The sequence below is a fragment of the Ailuropoda melanoleuca genome, chromosome 11 (genome assembly GCF_002007445.2).
Source record: "Ailuropoda melanoleuca isolate Jingjing chromosome 11, ASM200744v2, whole genome shotgun sequence".
NCBI classification, from domain to species: Eukaryota; Metazoa; Chordata; class Mammalia; order Carnivora; family Ursidae; genus Ailuropoda; species Ailuropoda melanoleuca.
In genome coordinates, this window is record NC_048228.1 from 107,695,067 (window position 1) to 107,706,013 (window position 10,947).

Sequence of the window (10,947 nt, forward strand, 5' to 3'; positions counted from 1 at the left end):
TGGTGCTGCCGACACCGGTCTCTGTGCCACGAGCGTAGCATAACGGCCCCCGAGAGGTCCGCGTCCTAATCCCTGGGCCCCGAGAATAGCTCAGGCTACGTGGCAGAGGGAAACTCAGAGTGCTAACCCTAGTGGAGTGCTGGTCCCAACACAGCCCACATGGGGAGGGATGCTGGTCAAAGGGGGCTGGGCTGGGGTCCCCCTCCCTGCGTCTTCCAGGTCTGTGTCTGTCTCTGACCTCCCATCTCCCCCAGGGCACGGTTTTGCTTTTGGTTGACCATCTTAGTGGGATGGAGGACAACCTTTCTGGCTGTCATGGCTCTCAGTTCAAAGGTCAGATGACCCAAGGGGGATCCTGCCAGGTTGTTTTTTCCCCCACTTTTTAAAAATTGTGGTAAAATATGCATCATGTAAAATTTAGCATTTCAATCATTTTCAAGTGCACAGTTCAGCAGCCTCGAAGTTTATTCACATTGGTGGGCGACCATCACCACTACCCATCTCCAGAACTTTCTGTCCCAAGCTGGCACTCTGTCCCCACTGAACTGACCTCAGCCCCTGCCCCCCGGCCCCTGTCCCATGTCCTGTCTCCATGATTTGACCCCCCAGGGCCCCATGTAAGTGGAGTGACACAGTATTTGTTCTCTGGGGACTGGCTTCTCTCATGGAGCCCCGTGCCCGAGGTTCACCCATCCTGCAGGGTGGGAGGCTGCCAGAGCTGCCTTGTCTANGCAGGGTGGATTCTGTGACTCTGCCCCAAAGACAGGTAGGTCCCCAGACAGAGCATCTCCTGCCGAGTGCCCCCCACCCACCCCGGGGGCCAGACTGCTCCTGAGATCCACAGTCGGAGCGATCCTTTCGGACCAGCGCCGTCGGCTACTTCTAGGAACTCAACCAGCAAATCCGTCCAGGGGGACAAAGGCATGCTTTCCTTAACGAGTGACTCTCTGACGCACCCGTGTCATTCACGACCATCAGCCTGTTACTCCTTTACATTCTGGCTCTTAAAGGAAAATCCATATGTGCAGAGACCGTGAGGGAANGCCTCCCGTTGTCCCACCGAAGACCTCGGAACTTCTCAGCCTCCATAACCTCAAGACAGTTCCTTAGAATACATCCTGTGTATCTGTGTCCTGCGGCTCTGTTCCCTGGAGAAGCCAGACTGAGCCAGCACGTTTCTTCTCCCCAGCGCCCATCCTGTGACATGGCCCCAGCCGCCTTGGGGGAGGTGGACAGGGTAGGTGCCCCCGGCCACACAGCAGCCCCCTGACTGGGTCTCTGCTCACTGGACTTGGAACGTTTGCCACATACAGATGGGCAAGGGCTCTCGTTGGGAAGTGATCGCATGGAAATGAGGCCGGGAAGGGAGGGGAGGAAGGACGCCGTGTCGAGGAGGGAGTCACCGCCGTGGTCACGGACTCAGCCTTCCCGGGGACCTGGGAGGGACGCATGGGACGACCCACTGTGGACGGGATGCTGCTTCCAGGGAACGGATCCTCTGGCACTGCCAGCCTGCCCTGCAAGGCGCTGAATGGACCCCCAAGGCCTGCAGAAGGTGCCGCCATTCAAGCAGAGAGCCATAAGCGTGCGTGTGGGAACCGGCCCTGGTGTGACCAAAGCCCCGGCGTGGGCTCAGGAGACACGCAGACCCCTGGCGTCGTCGGCATGAGAGGTGGTGGGTTCCTCAAACCGGACTGTCAGGGGACCGGCCCGTCTACGACGGGGAGGGCAGCCATCCCGTCAGAAGAGGCGCCTCCTTCCCGGTGCGCTCATTAGGACCCGCTGATCGGCAGGGTGGATTCTGTGACTCTGCCCCAAAGACAGGTAGGTCCCCAGACAGAGCATCTCCTGCCGAGTGCCCCCCACCCACCCCGGGGGCCAGACTGCTCCTGAGATCCACAGTCGGAGCGATCCTTTCGGACCAGCGCCGTCGGCTACTTCTAGGAACTCAACCAGCAAATCCGTCCAGGGGGACAAAGGCATGCTTTCCTTAACGAGTGACTCTGACGCACCCGTGTCATTCACGACCATCAGCCTGTTACTCCTTTATGTTCTGGCTCTTAAAGGAAAATCCATATGTGCAGAGACCGTGAGGGAGCACCTTGCCGCTCATTCGCTTCCCAAACCGATCTAAATTATTCAGGCCAGCTAATGAATTTGTCTTGTCCAGTGTCTTACTCTGTGTCTAGACGCATCGTGGAAAGTTAATAGCGGAGTAAATCCTGCAGCTGAGAATAGCTGTACATAATCATGTCCTTTCCTAAAGAGGTGATTTCCTGGCGCTGCCCGGGCCGTGGGGCAGGGCGGGTGGACGGACATTTGCATACTTCTCACGGTGACAGATGTGCAGGGAAATGCTTCCTGAAGCCACCTGAGGGTAATTCAGGAACATTTCCAGAAAGAGCTCACCGTGCTTCCCAGGGAAGAAATGTCGCCACACAGGGCCACAGAAACGCGTGCTCCCCAAGGATCAGGTAGAGACCAGCATCTCCGAGACACCTAGATGTCTCTGAGAGCAGATCACGATTCAGGAGCCACCACAAGGGACCATCTTGGCCTCTACGCCTCTGCAGTGACCTGGAAGGAGTCCAGGAAAAGGCCCAAGTCCAAACCCCACACCCACTACTTATTAGCTGTGGGGTCCAGTACAGTGGGTGTAATGGGCTAAATTATGCTCCCCCGCCCCCAAATTCATAGGTCGAAACCCCTAGTACTTCCAAATGTGACCGTGTGTGGACAACGGGCCTTTATATTGGTGAGTAAGGTAACATGAGGTCACTGGGATGGGTCCTGATCCAATCTGACTTGTGTCCTTACAAGAGGAGGAGAGCAGGACACAGACGGGCACAGAGGGGCGACCACGTGAGGACACGGGGAGAGATGGTCGTCTGCATGCCAAGCAGGGAGGCCTCCGGAGAGCCGACCTGCCCGCGCCTGGATGCCGGACCTCCAGCCTCCAGAACGGGAAGAAGGTAGATTTCTGTTGTTTGAGCCTCCAGCCTGTGGACACTTGCTACGGAGGTCGAGCCAACACGGTGGGCACCTGAAGGCCGGCCTGGGGCTTCGCAGCTGCCTGTGAGGTCAGACAAGCCATGGACACACCCTGTGGGGTGTCCGGGGTGCTCTGAGGTCGTTCCCTTGGACACGAGACATGTGGTCCGCCAGCACCTTCCCTGCCATCCCCTGCCTCTGTCCGAGCGCGTCGGGCCCCTCCAGGCTACCGTTCAAACCCCAGTGCCCCTCTGACTGGATTTACGTTGGGCCCAGATGAGTTGGGGGCTCCAGGCTGGCGAGACGCTCCCCACCCCTGCCCCCGGCCACACGGGCCCATGGCTGCGATTTCTCTCAGGCGGTTAAGTGGAGCGCTCAGCCCCTAATTGCTGTAATGGTGTTCGGGGAGGGCAATCAGGGCTCTGCTAACCAGGTGTGAGCCTGCCGAGGTCTTGGTCGGGGTCCCCCGCTGCACTGCCTGCCTAGGATGGAGGACAGGCTCCCCTGCGGGCCTGCAAGCCTTGGGTGGGCTCCCGGGTCCCCCGTTTCCTGGCGGGGCGCTAAGGGCATCCTGTGTGCCTGCGTTCACGCATTTAGAGCAGACTCTGGCTGGGCTGCTAGGAGCCCCGCACTGGGCAGAGAGCTTCACCTCTGTCGACCTGATCTTCCTGACCGTCCTGGGGAGTCTCACCCTATTTCCCAGCTGATAAGGACCAGGCCGGCCGGGGGGATGGGAACTCAGGAAGGTGTGAGTGAGGAGGAGCCGTGCTCGGATGGGACGGGGCTGCTCCCCGCCTTCCAGCCCCCCGCCCACCTGCCTGGCATCCTCACCTGGGCCAGCAAGCCCTGTGTGCCGGAGAACGGCAGCTGCGGGGCGCTGGGCCTTGGAAGCTGCATTGAGAGGCCTGGGCTCTGAGCCCACGGTGACTGCTGGTCCAACCTCAGGGCCTTTGCCTGGCCTGCCGCACCGGGGAGCTCACAGGCCCTCCCCGGAGACTGGCCCTGGCCGCCCCTCTGCACATCGGCCAATCGCTTGCTCATTGCTGGTTTTCTCCCTCCCACAGCTCAGAAGTTCTGCCCGAGCTGCCCTCCCTTGCTCTCCACCAAACCCCAGGGCCCAGCATGTGCCCGGCATCCACACATCCATGCAGGGCGAGCTGCGGGCACACTCGTCACTGCCACACACACCCCCACCCCCGTGCTGACCGATGCAGTGCCGCGTCCAGTGAGGGTTCCGGGGCGGAGCTGAAGTCATGTCAGAGGAGACAGCTCATGGGGAGAAACCCAGGGAGCTACGGTCCACGATGTCAGCAGGAGACAGGCCCTGGCCCCAGAGATGCCAAAGAGCCCCGACCTTAGCCCCCAGACGCACGGTTTCCACGACAGACCTGCAGAGGGCCTCGCTTTCACCCACCTTCCTATCGTCAGGATGAATTCTTGGGATGATGGTGGTCCTCTCTCAGATTTCTGTCAATAATCTGTGTTCCAAAACATCTCTGAGACACTCAGATAACAGTTCCTATGTCACTGTTTCCTTTGTGTTTGCTGTTACGTCAAAGCCGGTGTGTCCAGCGTCAGCCCGGACCGGCGGGCTCACTGCCCGGGGCTCGCGCACTCTCCAAGTCTGCATCTGGTCAGCTCACCTCCTGCTGCTCAATTTGGGATTCAGTTTACCTTCGCGTTCCCAGGTTTTCAAACACCAATCACAGTCTCAAGGCTTCGAAAAAACGGAGGTAGACAAATAGTTTTGTAAAAGCGATTTTAAGACTTCCGCAGCATTTCTAGCTGCCGCAGGTGTAACGGGGCGGGGAAGGGAAGTCATAGGGAGGTGCTTATAGAGGGAGGGGCAGGTGACAGTGTCCCTCGCACCGGCACTCAGAGGCAGGTGACCGTGCCCCCGGAACAGCACTTAGGGGCAGGCGACGGTGGCCCCGGATCAGCACTGAGGGACAGGTGACGGTGCCCCTAGGGCCAGCGCTTAGGGATAGGCAGAGGTGGAGAAAGCCAAAAAGGCCGGGAGGGCGCTGCCCGAGGGCTAAGGGGCAGAGTGTCACCTCGAACACGTCAGTACCTTGGAGGGGACCCTCCCACCTGAGAGGTGAGCCCGATGGGAAAGGCTCCCCTAGAGGAACCCCTGGGCTGGATGTGTCCTTCCCGTGCCGGCTGGAGTTCAGAGAGGAATGGCCGAGGCTGTGGGTGGGAGACCAGGCCTGGGCCATTGGAGCAGAGAGGACTCAGCCAGCATATGTGAGTTTTAGGGAGAGCTGTCCGCCAGTGCTGCCTGGGCCCCAGAGATGGGGGACTTGAAGGTGCCTGTGTCATGTCTCCCTGCACCTCCTTCACGGGCAGAGTCCAGGGCGACCCTTCGTGCCTTGTTCCAGGCTCTGTGCATGGCAGGGCTAAAAGTCACGTGCTCAGGGCTGCTCTTTGTGGGCTGGGAGGCTCCTTCATCTGACACCTCCTCCGGGGGGAGTGGATCAGCATGGGGAGGGGGCTTTACCTGCATTACCTCGCTCACGCACACAGCCATCCAGCAAGGAGGCGCAGCCCACCCCGGCCGAGGGGGAGAGCCAGGCTCTGAGCGGCCGTTCCTCGCAGGGGCCGCAGGGCTGTGGGACCCTGCCTCCTGACATCTCCTGCACAGGCCGTGCCCAGGAAACGTGAGTGAGTTAACAGATGAATGCGCAGCGTGTCTTCCTGCATGTGGCTGCAGAAAGCAGGTCTTATTTAATTAATGACCGTCTCTGTAATTGCTGTTTCAATGCGCGCCGCATGCCGCCGTCTGTGATGGGCTTTCTAGACCGTTTTGGCGCCAGTGGCCTAATGTGGGTGCGCTGTGCCTGCGTGCCGAGGGACCCAAGTGCTTCATCCATCAACCGGGCCCCCTCCTGCCCCAGCCACAGCAGATCAATACCTGCTCCCACACCGAGGCCCATCCCTCAACCCCCCGCCTGGGCCGGCGCCACCCTCCCTGTGCAGTGGGATTCTCTCCAAAGGTGCTGGCGTTTCCCCTGAGCTGGACTCTCAGGAGGGGAAGCTTCCTTGGCCTGGGGAGGGCCTGGGCATGTGACCCCCACCATGATCTGACCCCCGCCAGCCTCTGGGGTCCGGCCNATTTTGGCGCCAGTGGCCTAATGTGGGTGCGCTGTGCCTGCGTGCCGAGGGACCCAAGTGCTTCATCCATCAACCGGGCCCCCTCCTGCCCCAGCCACAGCAGATCAATACCTGCTCCCACACCGAGGCCCATCCCTCAACCCCCCGCCTGGGCCGGCGCCACCCTCCCTGTGCAGTGGGATTCTCTCCAAAGGTGCTGGCGTTTCCCCTGAGCTGGACTCTCAGGAGGGGAAGCTTCCTTGGCCTGGGGAGGGCCTGGGCATGTGACCCCCACCATGATCTGACCCCCGCCAGCCTCTGGGGTCCGGCCTCTCTCAGCCCCAGCGCCCCCGCCCGCACGCACCTTCCCCCTTGTAGAGGTGGGTGGGCTCCTGGGGCTCACTCCCCCACTCCCAGTCTCCGGGGAATTCCATTCCTGCTTCCAGACTCTGCTCCCCTGTGCTGGAACTTTAATGTGCTCCCATGTGGTTGCCCCTGTCCCCAAGGGGGAGGCTGGTCACCCCACCAGCTCTTACCTGTGACCTGTCTCTGCATCTGCCCCCCATCAGGCCCCCAGAGCCCTCACCCTCATGGAGTCCTTGGTGCACTGGATGGTGCTCAGTGGACAATGAAGCAAGCTAACGTGTGTGCGGGGCTGGGCACACAGAGGGGTCTGGCAGCGACTGTCCCCCAGGGGCACGCAGCTGGGCAGGTGGGAAAAGCCTCAGCAGGAAGTTGACAGCTGCTCTTGCCCCTGCTGTGGGCTGAACTGTTTCTCCCCAAAAGATGTGCTGTCTGAACCCCAGTGCCTGTGAAGGGGACCTTATTTATTTAAATCATTTACAGTCGTCCCTGCTTTTTGTTTCTGTTAAACAGGATCCACAATACTCAGTCATTCAACAAATATTTATTGAGCATGTATTACATGTGTGGTCCTCATCTGGGCATGGAATTCAGCAATGAGTGAGACCAGTAACAATCCTGCCCCGTGGAACTCTTATTTCCTGGGGTAGGCAAACACAACACAAAAAAAACAGTGATATAAATACTGTACCAGATTGTGACAAGCCGTGGAGAATAGGGAGGTAAGGGGGATGAGGCATGATGGGGGAGTGAACGTTTAAATGGGTCCCTGGGAGAGTTGTCCTGAGGCGGCGGACTTCATGTGGGTAGCCCTGGGGAGGTAAGGCTGCAACCTTCACAGGTAAGCATCTCCAACATGGCCAGGAAGACTAAACCACGTAATTCTGTGAAAGAGTGTGCAAATCGTGTAAATAAATGAAACAACCCCCCAAAGTTGATGTAAGTCTCTGCACAGGGCCGAGGAGTTTGTGGTGAAGAAGGCACCCTCCCAGGACAAAACCGTGCACTTCTCAGAGGGCTGAAGAATATGAGCTAGCCGCTTCCGGCCACTTTCCCCGGGGGCATCGCTATTTGAGGCCGAGGTGGGAAACTGAGCACATGGGTCTGTCCTAGGAAGAAGGTCCTTCTGGGAGGGGGACAGCCAGAGAACCTACAAGAGCTTCTGGTGTCTTGCTGGAGTGACAAAATTGGAGGTTTGGGGGGTTCAAAGACATGGACCGCCATCTCCTCAAGATTTTGCCAGCTTCCGACACTGCCCGAAGGAGCAGGGAGGGAGGTGCACAAGTTAGGCTGACACGTCTGAAGAGCAGAATGGAATTGTCCCCAGTCTTATGGGGCTAAGGAGACAAAGATGTGCCAGGATGAGAGTCCGTGAGCACCGTGAGCTCTCCGTTGAAGATCTGGACGGCTGTGCTTGAGGAACAGGGCGAGCCAGAGGGAGGCTAAACCTTACCAGACCTGAGGCCAAGACTGACACACACCTGCCCCTTAGGGGATCAGCCTCTGTTTGTCAACAGGAAACAAGGTACTCTCAAGTGGGAAATAAAGTCCCCAGAGCCACTAGAATTTGTATATACAATATCTGCCAATAAATGAAAAATTATTAGGATACCAAGAGATAAAGCCATGTGAAAGAAACCCAAGAGGGATGAAACAGACAATAGAAATGAAGAAAACCCCACCATTTATCCAAGTTCTGAGTTAGCTGGGAAACACTTTAAACAATAATTAGTATATGCTTGAAAAGAGTAAATTGGGAAGCAAATCCATTTCTTTTTTTTTTAAAGATTTTATTTATTTATTTGACAGAGACAGAGACAGCCAGCGAGAGAGGGAACACAAGCAGGGGAAGTGGGAGAGGAAGAAGCAGGCTCATAGCAGAGGAGCCTGATGCGGGGCTCGATCCCATAACGCCGGGATCACGCCCTGAGCCGAAGGCAGACGCTTAACCGCTGTGCCATCCAGGCGCCCCAGCAAATCCATTTCTTAAAAAGGAGAATTTCAACAGAGAATTTGAATCTACAAAAATACAAACAAATGAAAAATCTAGAGATGGAAAAAATCTCAAGTTAATAACTCAAGAGATGGGTTTTAGAGCAGGGTAGACACAGCAGAAGGTGGGAAGAGTCAGTAAATTAAAGCACACGGAAGAAAAGAAGAATGATGCTGCATAGAAGAGCACAAGGGGCATGCAAGACACTCAACAAATCTCTAATCTACTTGTACCTGAAGTCCAGAAGGAGAAAAGAGAGAGAATGTGGGGCAGAAGAAAGGTGGAATAAATAGTGACCTAGAATGTTCCAAAATAATTTAAAGAAATGAACCCACAAATTCAAAAGTCTCTACCCACCAGCCCCAAGCAGGAGACATTTAAAACAACAGCAAAACGAAAAACAAAAAAGCAGTATGCTTGGGCACATCAGAGTAAAATCGCTGGGAAGCAAAGAGAAGTTCTGAAAAGCATCTGGAGGGGCAACAATATGTCGCAAGTGTCACCTTCAGGGTTAACAGTTATAAGGAGTGGCTTCTCAAGGGGCACATGGGCTGGAACCCCTCAGAACACTATTGGAAATGACCTGCCCACCTTGGATTCTATACCCAGACAGAGTATCCTTTACAAGGAGTGTGGAATGTATGTTTAGACAAATAAAAAAGGTTGCTTTTTCTGTCGCAGGCATTCAAAAAAATAGTAAAAGGAACACTGTCAGTAAAGGGAAAACCATCTGGCTAGAGCACATGAAAGCAGGAAAGAATGAAGAGTGAAGAAAGGTAAACACGTCCATAAATGCAGATGAATATCGGCTGTTCAGAACAACAATAACGATACATTATGGGGTTTAAAATATATGTATAAATCAAGGGCAGGACAATGATGATATGAGAGATGGGAAGAATAAATGTACTCAAAGTGCTCTCAGGTCCTCAGAGCCTCAGGCAGTGGTGAAGGACATGGTTTATTTTCGATCATTAAGAGCGTGTTTTAATGTCTAGGTTGCCACAAATGCTTAGTAGATGGAAGTGGGATAATAATTGTAAAAAAGAGAGAGAGAGAGTAATTCAAAGAATGCAAGAAAAGAGAGAAAAGAAGGGACCAATGGAAAACAAATGTGAGATGACAGTTATAGTCCAACTGTATTGGTAATTACATTAAACGTAAACGGAGTAAATAATCTAAGTAAAAGTATAAGATTGTAGGACGGGATAAAACCCTTTGCAAGCCATACATCCTACATGGGACGAAGTGACTCCTCCCTAGCGCGGATCTCAAGCTCTCACCCCTGACGGTCTTTACCCACTGCTAGGTCTTGTCTGAGACGCCCCCCTCCTGTGCATGATGCGCAGAAACATCAGAATCTGCAGAGCTGGTGACCATGTCTTCACTCATGCCATTTACTGGGCCTGGCATGTCCCCTGGCTGCCGCCTAGCCCCAAATACACCCACATGTGCTCTGCTCCATGACCCGAGGCCCAGATCGTGTGAGCACAGGCTCCACACAGCCTTCCGTCACCCTGCTGTGCTCCCCACCACTCCACCCAGGTCAGCCACTGTCCCCATGAGGGAACCTGTTGAGAGAAGGAGCCGCAAGTGTCCGTTCATGGCAACTGGACACCTGGGCAGGCATCACGCACTGGGCAGCCACACTCCCTGCTGAGAACAGTAAGGCTGAGCAGTGAGACACAGTAAGAGTGACAAGGCCAAGATCACCAGGTGCGGACGGGTGCCAGGCACTGTGCTGTGGGCTTCTTCATCCTGGAAAGCACTCCATGAGGCAGGAGCTATTACCACACCGTTGTCAGGTAAGGGAGCTGCCCCAGGGCCGATGGCAGAAGCCCTCTGCACTGGCTTACAGTCTAGGAGGAGACATGCATTTAACAAGTAAAGGTTGGGGATGCATAAGACAGGCCTGGGGGCTGGAGGAACACAGGGCAGGGGCACCTAGCCTGATCACAGGACTCTTGGAGGGCTTCTCTAAGAGGTGGTGTTTACGCCCGGACCCAGAGGATGGATGGGCAGGAGCTGGAGGGGTGTGTGTGGTGGGCATGCTACATAGCAGGAGGGACTTCTGTGCAGCCACAGAACCAGCGGGCAGAGTCCACACCATGGATGGAGCTGCCTCACCACTCCTGTAGTTGAGTCAGAGTGAGAGTGCAAAGTAGCCAGGAAGGCGTCATCAAGGCCTGGCCTGTGGTGCTCAGGGAAAGACCCCAGACCCAAAGCGAGCTGGCCAGTGCCCCAGCCACTGAAAGATAAAGTCTGGTTGGATGCAAGCTTTTGACTCATTTCCAGACATGTGGAGTTTTGCAGCAGCGCCTGGTCACAGGATGAGGGACGAGGGAGGGACCACGTGCCAGGCCCTCTGCGTGCACTTGACACCCTGCGCCTAACGCGTTCTCTCTCCAGGCCCCAAGGCCATGTTATCACAGATGGGGGTGCTGAGGCTCAGAGGAGCCTAGCCCTCCTGACACAGCCTGGACCTGCCCGCCAGCCACGGGCTCCAG